An 11,420-nucleotide genomic window follows, 5' to 3' on the forward strand; every position below is an offset into this window, starting at 1 on the left:
CAGGACGGGGCAGGGGGAGTCTTCAGATCAGAATGAAGATGTGACCAACCCTCTCCAAGCCAAGGGAGCCCTGGAGCAGAGAACACCCACTAGAGGAGTCCCTCCTGGGGCAGAAAGAGCCCAGCCCTTGGAACACCGCTGGGCTCTGTCTGTGACCCTGGGCTGCCGGGAGAAGCCAGCCTCTAGCTGAGATGGGTCCCAGTGGAGACAGCTAGGGGCTTTCAGCCCTGCAGCCTGTCCTTCCTTAAAGGCACATCTCTGGTTTGTCATGCCTCTGAAAACGAAATTATTTTTAACACACGCTAGAAAATCCTTCTTAAAAAAACTTAGGAAATCGCTTCTCAGCCTTTTGGCTAAGATCAAGTGTAAAAAACACTAGGAAAAGGACGTTGGAGGATTTCCTAGTGTTCCCAGTGCTGGATCAGTGGTAGCAACTGATGGAGAAGATAGAAGGGAGGATGGAGAGGATAGAAGGGAGGAAGGAGAGGAAAGGAAGGTGCAGGAGGCAGAGAAGGGTGAGAAGAGAGTAAACTAGGAGGGGCGGGGTGAGAAGCTGCAGTAACCAGCCTTCTGTGATTTCCCCGGCTTGGACCTGAGCTGGGCTAAGGGGGAGCAATGAACCCTAAGAACTCGCATCACTCTCTCTTCCAAGAGCGGACGAACTGCCACCATGTACATCCTCACCATTGCTAGGCTGGGGACGGGAGAGTCGGGGACTCCTTGGCAAAGAAAGCCGTCCTACTAAGAAGGAAGGAAAGAAACATGGTTGGGAGAAAGCCACACATCGTTTACCCTCTAATCTTATTTGAGCCCTCCTTAAGGAAACCATTTCACTCCTAACAACGTTTACCAAGAGCTAACTATGTCCTGTGCTGAGCACTTCATGTGCATGATCTTAATCTTTACAACAACCATTGCTTGACGATAATGCTATGAGACCCATTTAAGAGATGAGGAAACTGAGACTTTCTAGTTATTTTAGTGTGACAAGGTTAACTAGTTTGCCCAAGACTATGTAGTCAAGCACAGGCATAGTCTCCATTTGAACCCAGGTCCTCTGATTCCCAAAAGCCTGCGCTCTTAATCTCAGAAGATCTTACCCATGTGGCAGGTTAGTAGTAAGTTGGTAACAGGTACACCTCTTACTGAGGTCCAGTGTGACACATGAACCTTCCAGAGTTCACTCAGCTGAAGTCCACACTCAGTTGAGGTTCTGTTGCAATAGATAGAGCATAGGCCTAAAAGCCCAAAGCCCAGGGTGCCCGTTCATTTCTGAGTCAAGGAATAGTGTTCTGCGCAGGTCCCAGTAAATCTTATCAACCTTGTTGTTTCTCCCTTATCTTTGAATTGAGGAGACACATGCAATGATCTCTAAGATTCCTTCCAGCTATGTAGTTATTCATTATCAAGGGTGAATAACCCCCAAATAATTCCAGGCTAAGTCAGGACTAAGTATATGGCCCAAGGCACTTGGACATGTCTTGTTTTCTAAGGAGAAAACAGGGCAAATATTGCTGCAGACCATTGCATCAATGCAGGCTGTTAATGGAGAGTCAGATCAGGGTGAGTTTGTTTTCTCCTGATTATGCATAAGACCTTTCCCCGTGCAAGGGGCCGATCTGACAGTCTCCTTTGCGAGAGCCAGACCTCTCTCCCTTAGGAGAACACACTCATTTCCCCCTTTATAAAGGGAAAAGCCTCACACGCCCAAGCCTGAAATCCTTCCAGCTTAGATGTGCTTTGGGCCCACAGAGTCTTTTATTCCCTCTTTCATGAAATGAGTCATGATTAATAATAGCCAGGGGGTGAGGAATTACAGTCATGCCTTATTACTGAAGATGCGTCTTCACCCCAGCCGATGACGAAGCATTTCATCAACTGGAAGTGAGACTCAGCCGCAGAATTTCGCTCTCACATCCCCAGAGAAGGGCTGTTACAAGGTGTTTGGGAGAGCAGAGGAAGTACAGCCCAGTTAGTCAACTGTGTCCGTCCATCCACCTCCTACTTAACTCATGATTCAGCTCTTGACCCCCCAAAACCATTTTTCTTTCTTTCTTCCTTCCTTCCTTCCTCTCTCTCTCTCCCACTCCCTCCCTCCCTCCCTTTCTTTTTCGTTCCTTTTCTTTCTTCCTTTCTTTGTTTTTTCTTTTAATTTATTTTAGTTTTGGCTGTGTTGGGTCTTCATTGCTGTGCGTGGGCTTTCTCTAGTTGCGGTGAGCAGGGGCTACTCTTCATTGCAGTGCACGGGCTTCTCATGGCGGTGGCTTGTCTTGTTGCGGAGCACGGGCTCTAGGCGCACCGGCTTCAGTAGTTGTGGCACGCGGGCTTCAGTAGTTGTGGCACACGGGCTCAGTAGTTGTGGCTCATGGGCTCTAGAGCGCAGGCCCAGTAGTTGTGGCACATGGGCTTGGATACTCCGCAGCATGTGGGATCTTCCTGAACTGGGGCTCAAACCCATGTCCCCTGCATTGGCAGGCAGATTTTTAACCACTGTGCCACCAGGGAAGTCCCTCTTTCTTTCTTTTTATTCTTCTTCTTCTTTTTTTTTTTTTTTTTTGAAAGAGAGAAAACCCAAAAGTTAGTACTGATCTAGGAAAACGAATCAAATTTTCTCAGAACCGATGAAAATCAGAATGGATAAAATAACACTACTTTTCAACTAAGTTATTTCCCCTTCTGGGCGTTTACCCAATCGAATAATCAATAAAAGCCAGTTATAGAGAGAGAGGCAGGTGAAGGAGGGAGGCTGAGTGGCTGCTTCTTTCCACCTTGGCTTGACTGTCTTGATCACTTCTTAGGTGATAAACCAGTCCCAACCTTAAACACAGGGGGAGGAGGGTGGTAAGTCAGCCACAGGCACAGGGATGCATGAAAATAAAATATAAGGAAGAAAAAAGGATTGAATCAGCATTACTGATATATCATCTCTCCAGCCACATCTCATCCTTCTGGTTTGAGAACTACTGTATTGGTCACCACCAGTGCAAATGAGGCTCATTCTTTCATAGAGAGCCAGGTTTAGGCTGACCTCTTTACTAACTGGAAGCAGTGGCTTGTTAAATCTAATAAGCATATGCACATTTGTTCTAGGAAACAAATAGCTTTGGGGTACAATGCAAGATGACCTGCAAGGAAAGTAAAATATTAAGTACTTAACATTTTACCATAAAGAGTTGTCTCATGTCAAATTGTGTGGGATTTGATGTCTTATCATTTGATCCAGCTTCAATTATGTTCTGTTGTTGATTTCAGCACCTCCGCCCCACCTTCACCGCCAACCCCCTTTGCCCAGCCCCCCTCAGCGGGTCCTCCCGTTGCCTTTAAATGACTCAGAACCCACACACACAGAAAAAAGGAAGTCTGTTTTAGATTCACGAAACTGCCCCTTCCTCTCTTTAATTACAGTGTATCCAAATGGTAAATGATTTTATTTGCATTCGAAGGAAAAATTCAAAGAATTGGGGTTGGGAAGGGGAAATTCTTCAAATCTTTCCCTAAATATTCTGACAATATAAATCCAAAGGAAGGGGAAGTCTCCAAGATCAGCAAAGGTGATGATAAACAAAACAAAATAAATGATAACCAAAAAAAACCTCCGAAACACCTTATTCCATGATCAGCAAAAGCAGCACATTATAAAAACAGGAGACTACCCCGAATCTTCTTCCCCCTTTGCCTCTTTTGTTAGACTTTCTCCTTTTGGCCCACAGGTAGGGCCTCTGGGGCTTCTTTCAGAAAACAATGGCTATTCTCTAATTTCTAAACTATTCCTTTCATCCTAAATGCTGCCAAAGACAAACAATGCGCCTCCCTCCCTGCCCCACCCTCAAGCACTTTCTTTCAGTGCTGCTGTATTTTTAATTCTCCCTAGAACTGTTTCCAAGGCTAAATGGAATGCCCGCCGTAACATGTCTCCTGTGGCTGGGTGTCACATCTGTACTTCTTGCTTTTCCTCCACCCTTCAGGTGAAAGAGGCAAGGGGCGGCATGGGGGATGAGGCGGGCATCAAACTTGAGAAGGCCTAAGCAAAGCAGAAATCCTTTGGGTGCCCCTAGACGAGGATCAGAGCGCAGTGGAGGGAGTCTGCTTTCCCTCTCTCTGTCCAACTCGCCTCCAGAGGTGGTTTGAGTCCAAGGTTATCCAGTTAACCAAAAGAGCTCAGCGCTGGAGCCTGGAATGGAGTCTTGGATGGTTTCTTTTCATCATTTATTGGTTAAGTTTAAAAAAAAATTTTGAGGGGGTACTTCCCTGGCGGTCCAGGGGTTGAGACCTCTCGCTTCCACTGCAGCGGGCACAGGTTTGGGGAACTAAGGTTGGGGAACTAATCCCGAATGCTGTGCCAAAAATAAACAAACAAACAAATAAATAAATGTTTTAATTGGCCCAGGTGCCCACAGTCTGCCAGGCGTTTATTCTAGGCCTTTGATTTACAGCAGTCCCCATGACAGACAAGGCATCTACACTTGTAGAACTTACATTCGGCTGAAGGAGACCAACAGTAATCAAATAAATGAGATATGGCTACAACAAAGAACATCCACACAGAGTAATGAACGAGAATTGGGATAGAGGTCAGAGACGGTCTTGCCAAGAAAGTGGCATTTATGCTAAGACCTGTGGGAAGGTCTCAGATGGGGGAAGTCAGAACAGTCCTCCCCAGGAAAAGCAAGTGAAAATGCAGGAGCTCGGCTCACCACAGGGAGAAAGGAGATTCCAGTGACTGGAGCTGATTAGCAAGGGAGAAGGTTGTAGGAGATAAAGTTATAGTTAACGTGTGCTAAAGAACAAAAGTTCAGCTGGGTAAATCTTCAAGATCTTATTGGCTTGACTCAGCAATTTATGAATCAGGCAGCATGCCGTCTAGCAGATAGAAAGGAACTCTAAAGAGTTGTACAATCCGAGAGGGGTTTATAGACCCAAACGAGCAGGAACAATGCATTTGCTGATTGGTTAAAGCAAGGAACTCCCGCCATATGGAGGAAAGGGAAGTGTTGTAGCCAGTGAGGTGACTTGTGCTGAGCAGACAAGCACTCACTGGTTGACCCAGGCCTTCCTTTTCTGGGAGAGCCAAGCATAGAAACTTAGTGAAGTTTTGGTTTGCTGTTGTTGGGCTGGCCATGAGCGACTCCATCTTGGGCCCAGTCTGGTTACTTTAACAAATGGTATGTGAACTCATTTTGACTGAGAGGAATTACATCATCTGACTTTCATATTTTTAAAAGACCACTTTGGGAGTTCCCTGGTGGTCTAGTGGTTAGGAATCAGTGCTTTCACTGCTGTGGCCTGGGTTCATTTCCTGGTCAGGCCAAAAAAAAAAAAAAAAAAAAGACCACTTTGACCATCTGTCCATCTGTTGAAGAATAGATTAATAGATTAAACAAGCAGATTAAACAGATTAAACAGAAGAATGGATTAAACAACTTGCATACCAGTAATCCAGGTAAAAGGTAGATTAACGAGGACAATAGCGATAGGCATCATGGAAAGAAGTGGACAGATTCTGCTTCGGGGTATATTTTGGTGGTAGAGACAATAGGGCCTGATGAGATTGGCTGTCGGGGGTCTGAGAGAAAAGAATTGAAGATGACTCAAAGGAACTTACCTGGTGGCACAGTGGTTAAGAATCCAGCCACTAATGCAGGGGACACGGATTCGATCCCTGGTCCTGGAAGATCCCACATGACGCGGAGCAACTAATCCCGTGCACCACAACTACTGAGCCTGCGCTCTAGAGCCCGTGAGCCACAACTGCTGAGGCCACGTGCCACAACTCCTGAGCCTGCGGGCCACAACTACTGAAGCCTGCGCACCTAGAGCCCGTGCTCCACAGCAGGAGAAGCCACCACAACGAGAAGCCCTTGCACCACAATGAAGAGTAGCCCCCGCTTGCCGCACCTAGAGAAAGCCCGTGAGCAGCAAAGAAGACCCAACACAGCCAAAAATAAATAAGTAAATACATTTTTTTTAAAAAAACAGCGTGTGGAACTTGTTTAGGTTTTGATTTGAATACACCAACTGAAGAAGAAAATCCTATAAAAGTTGAATATAGATAGCATATTAGCTGACGTTAAAGCATTATTGCTGATTTTGGTAGGTGTGAAATGGTATGATGGTTATGTTTTAGATAAAGTGATAAAGGCGCCTTATCTATTAGATAGATATAATGAGGTATTTATGGGTAAAATGGAACAATGTCTGGGATTTATTTTTCAATTCTCCAGAAAAAAAAAAAAAAATAAGGGGAGGGCTTCCCTGGTGGCGCAGTGGTTGAGAGTCCGCCTGCCGATGCAGGGGACGCGGGTTCGTGCCCCGGTCCGGGAAGATCCCACATGGGCCTGTGAGCCATGGCCTCTGGGCCTGCATGTCCGGAGCCTGTGCTCCGCAACGGGAGGGGCCGCCGCAGTGAGAGGCCCGCGTACCGCAAAAAGTATAACAATTAAAAAATTTTAAAGTAATAGAAAGGAAATCTTAATAACTAAATACTGTAAAGAAAAATACAAATGTCAAGTACAACTTTCAGTTTTTCCGTAAACTGGACTGTTGTCCCAGAGACCACATGGGGCAAAAGCAGCAGGCTGGTATGTCATCAGCAGAATGGATCCTGTCTCCTTTGTTTCTCCAATGAGCTATATAGCCCTGGAAGCCTATACAACCTCTGCTTCCAAACCTGTAACATAGAAACATACCACCACCTTCCTATTCATCTCGTAGAACTGTGGTGAGAATCAAATGGATATGAAACCCAGACGTGAAATCCCCTCTGAAAAAGTAAAAACATTTACAAAAGCAAGGCATTTGTTTTTATTACCCAGCAGGGACAAACATTGGAGTTGTTTGGGAATTTTTAACATTGGGGTTGATGAAGAGTTAGAGACGTAGATTGTTATAAATTGGCTCACTCAATTTTCAAAAGGTAAAAGTAACCTTTAATCGCTGACAATTCATCACATCAAGGATTCCTCATATCCCAGGCTCATCACCCTGAATACCAGTTACTGTCCCTTCACAGACAGTTGAGACAGAGAGAAGAAATTTAAGATTCAGAGAAGATGAAAGAAAGCTTTCAGAATGTAATATCAGCTGGGGATGATCGAGGTGGTATGAGGAAAGGATGACATGATCAAGTCTAAAAAGAATACTCCATAGTTTCAGTCCCTTATTCAGCTGGCCTTTCATTCATTCATTCAGCAAACGTTGAATAGCACCTACTGTGCAGATGGTGTGTGAGGAATATGGGATACACTTACAAGAAAGGCAGAAAGTCCCCACCTTCATGGTATATACGTCATTAAAAGTATAATGGTAGATTGTACAACACAGGGACTCTAGCCAATATTTTATAATAACTATAAATGGAGTATAACCTTTAAAGATTGTGAATCACGGGAGTTGCCTGGTGGTCTAGTGGTTAGGATTCCGGGCTTTCACTGCCATGACCTGGGTTCAATCCCTGGTCAGGGAACTGTGATCCTGCAAGCTGTGAGGCATGGCCAAAAAGAAAAAAAAAATTGTGAATCACTATGTTGTACACCTGAAACTTATATGATATTGTACATAAGGCCCCTAACCTAGTCTCATGGAATCAAAGATTTCCTGGAAGAAGTGGTGTTTCCTAGAAGAAGGAAGCTGATGGATGACTAGGTAGGATTAAGGAGGGTGAGAGAGTTGTGGTATAAGTGTGCAAAGGCCTAGAGTAGAAGACTAGGTGGAGTGGTGAGAGATGAGGTTGAAGATGCAGGGGCTGGGTCAGCACCGTTTTAAGGAAAGTGTACTTTAAGAGTAGGGTATGGGCTTCCCTGGTGGCGCAGTGGTTGGGAGTCCGCCTGCCGATGCAGGGGACACGGGTTCGTGCCCCGGTCCGGGAGGATCCCACATGCCGCGGAGCGGCTGGGCCTGTGAGCCATGGCCGCTGAGCCTGCGCATCCGGAGCCTGTGCTCTGCAACGGGAGAGGCCACAACAGTGAGAGGCCCGCGTTCCGCAAAAAAAAAAAAGAGTAGGGTATGTTTTAGCCATCATTGCTATGTAACATCTATTGCTATGTAACAAGCCACGCCAAAACTTCGTGGCTTAAAGAACAGCAACCCTTTATCCACTCATGATCCTGCGATTTGGGCTCTTCTTTGCTCCCCGGGGAGCTGGCTGGGGTGATCTGACTGGAATGGGAGAACCGAGATGGCTGGGGTTAGAATGTTCATATGGCCCCACTCATTCCTCTGGCTGCAACCTTCGGGGGCCGGCTGGTCCTCTGTTTCTCCAGCTGGTCTGTTATCATCTGGTTATCTGGCCCAAGTTTCTTTCCATGGCAGCTGACTCCCAAGCGAGGAAAAACAGAAGCTAAGCTCTTAACCCCTGGGTTTAGAAGTCCCAGAATGTCATTTTCATCACTAACAACATTCTGTTGGTAGAAGCAAGTCAGAAGGCCCAGACTCAAGAGGAGGAGAAATAGATTCCACTTTTCATGGGAAGAGCGTGCATATGGGGATGGGAGGAAGTGTTGGCGGCCGCATTCGCAGGTGATCCGCCACAGGACAGAATCAGATTTGGGTTGCGGGAAGACCAGTCTCTCTTCACTGCAGAGAATGGATTGTAGCTGGGCAGCGTGTGGGCAGGAAGGCCAGTTTGGAGGGAATTACGGTGGAACAGGCAAGAGTTGAAGATCTAGGCTAATGGTAAGGACGGAGGGAAGTGAATGGGTTTGCAGGATGCTTTTACAAGAGGAAGAGTCAGGTGACGCCAGGGCTCCTCCTTGATTTCAGGGCAGCTGCCCCTTGTTCCACGAAACCCCAGCTTAAGAAAGTTATTCTTATTCCTAAATGAACTTTATCTTTCAATAGTGCTTCAGTCCGGCTAAGGAGGTCACACAGGTAGGGTTAGCTTGACTCCATGAAATCAAGGTAGATGAACTGTGCTTAAAGAGGTCAGGCAGGGACACTCGGCATACGTGCAAGCATCAGAGAGGCAGCGTGGCTGGTGGCTTGAAAGAGTCTATGGGGGGCTTCCCTGGTGGCACAGTGGTTAGAAACCCGCCTGCCAATGCAGGGCACATGGGTTCGAGCCCTGGTCCAGGAAGATCCTACATGCCACGGAGCAACTAAGCCTGTGCACCACAACTACTGAGCCCATGTGCCACAACGGCTGAGCCTGCACGCTAGAGCCCATGTGCCACAACTACTGAGCCTGTGTGCCACAACTACTGAACCCACATGCCACAACTACTGAGCCCGTGTGTCACAACTACTGAAGCCCACACACCTAGAGCCCGGGCTCCGCAACAAGGGAAACCACCAGAATGAGAAGCCCGCGCACCGCAACAAAGAGTAGTCCCCGTTCACCACAACTTGAGACAGCCCGCGCGCAGCAACGAAGACCCAACACAGCTAAAAATGAATAAATTAAATAAATAAATTTTTAGAAAGAAAAAGAAAGAGTCTATGGGAGACAGAGCGGTCAGCTGGCCTCACCTCAACCCACTGCTTCTCTGTCTCTGGTGGAGAGGAGCCAGGGTCAGGCTTTTCTTTCTCTCCTTCATCCCACACTGTGAGGCTTTCCGCACTTGAGCGAGCGGGAGAGTCAGGCTGACCTATGTTCTCTCTCACCGGTAGCCCTAGCCACCAGCCCGAGCAGGACATGAAAATATCTGAGGTTGGTGAGTGTCAGTGAGGCTGCAGAAACTCTAGTTCCTGTCCCCAGAGAGCAAGAGTCTGTTTAGAAAGCTTTTGCTCTAGGAAACTGAGCCAGGGAGGCCCGGGATGTCAGACCTATGATCTCCTCCGACAGGTCCGTTGGGAAGCCCTGATTTGTGGAGCAAGGACTGCTGAGAAAAACAGAAGTCCAGCCAGCCAGGTGAGGTTCCCAAGCTTCCCCTTCCCCTGTGACACGGATGACAAGACAGAAACATCGGGCAGAACAGCCTCCCTCAGCACACTTCCTCACCTTGGCACCTGGCACTGAAAATCTGGAACAACTCGGTTGTTTATTGATCCCTTAGGCTCTTGGGTCATTTTAGGTTGTATAAATAGATGCACCTCGATCTTGTGCAAGATACAAAACTGGGCTCTTTTTTTTTTTTTCCTCTAAGCACTGAAACTAAATTTTAAGGGAAGAAGAAACAGCTATAGAAACCAAACAAAGCAGCTCAAGAGAACAAACAACGCGTCCAAAACTGAAATCATCGTCTTTCCCCCACCCCCAGTTTCCCCTCCGAACTTCCTTATTTCTCTCAACAGTAACAGCATTCTCTGAGCTGCCCAAGCTCAAAAAACTATATATTTTAAATGTTGACCCTCTTCTGTCCCTCGACCCACATAACCACTGGCACCAAGTCTTGCTGGTCCTTCGACTCAAAGGCTCTGTGACGTTCCCACAATCCTTCTCTCCCCCAGGGTCTGGCCTTTCACCCTTCACCCTTCTAAATGCCTTGCTGGCATGTCCCCTCCTTTCAGACTCCCATTAGAGTATCCTCTTCAAACTGCTACCCTGGCCACGTCCCACCCGTCATCCCGTCATGATCTCACGTCTGCCCGTCTCTCCAAGACTCACCTCTGGTCATTTGCTCACGTCCACCTTTGCCAAATCCAGCCAATCTGCTTGTCATCCCTTCACTGCCCCCTGCTCCCTCTTGCTTTGGTGCCTCTGCGCCTGCTGTTCCTCTGTCCACTTCTGCACCTCGCTAAAGCCACTCAGTCCTTCTAGTGTCCCTTGCTCCGGGAAGCCTTCCCTGATAGCCCAGGCTAGAAATCCCCAACTTTTCTACCGTGGTGTTGATGGCACTGTGTTAGGATATTCTGCCTCTGTCACTAGACTGTGAGCTCCTTCAGGGAAGAGCTGCTCTCTTCCATCTCGGGACCCAGAGGAAGAGCCCATAAGTGGGGCTGAACGACTGAGCCCCTTCTGACTGTTCTTTCCTTCTCTCCTTCCCCATGTCCAATTCCTTCTGCACAAGACTCACAATCTACCCCTATCCGCCCTGCCCGCAGAACAAAATAAAACAAAACAAAGCATACACTTAAGGGAAAAATTCTTAGCGAAGCTGCCATTCATGGCTCTCCGGGAACTACCTACTCCAACCCTTTCCACTCTAACCCTCTCCCCACTTCACAGGCACCCGCATAGCAGGGCTATCACCCTAAGGCTCCTTGACTCTGTCCATATCTTGCTCCAGGCCACCCAGTCCCCTTGGTCCAGCCCTCTTCTCCCTTTCCCCATTGTTCCGGGCCAGGCTAACCCTCTCCAAGGGTTTTGAAATCCTGCTCAAGCTCCACCCCCTCTCCACCCACTGGACGGCTCTCTATCCCTCTTTTCTGAATCCTGTGGTCTTTATTAATCTAATCTAAATCTTTATTTGTACTTACCCGTATGCAACCTCATGCTGTTCTTTCTTGAGGGTATATTTTTGTTCCAACTAGATTCTAGGGCAAGG

This window comes from Tursiops truncatus, chromosome 10 (assembly GCF_011762595.2).
Source record: "Tursiops truncatus isolate mTurTru1 chromosome 10, mTurTru1.mat.Y, whole genome shotgun sequence".
Taxonomy (NCBI): domain Eukaryota; kingdom Metazoa; phylum Chordata; class Mammalia; order Artiodactyla; family Delphinidae; genus Tursiops; species Tursiops truncatus.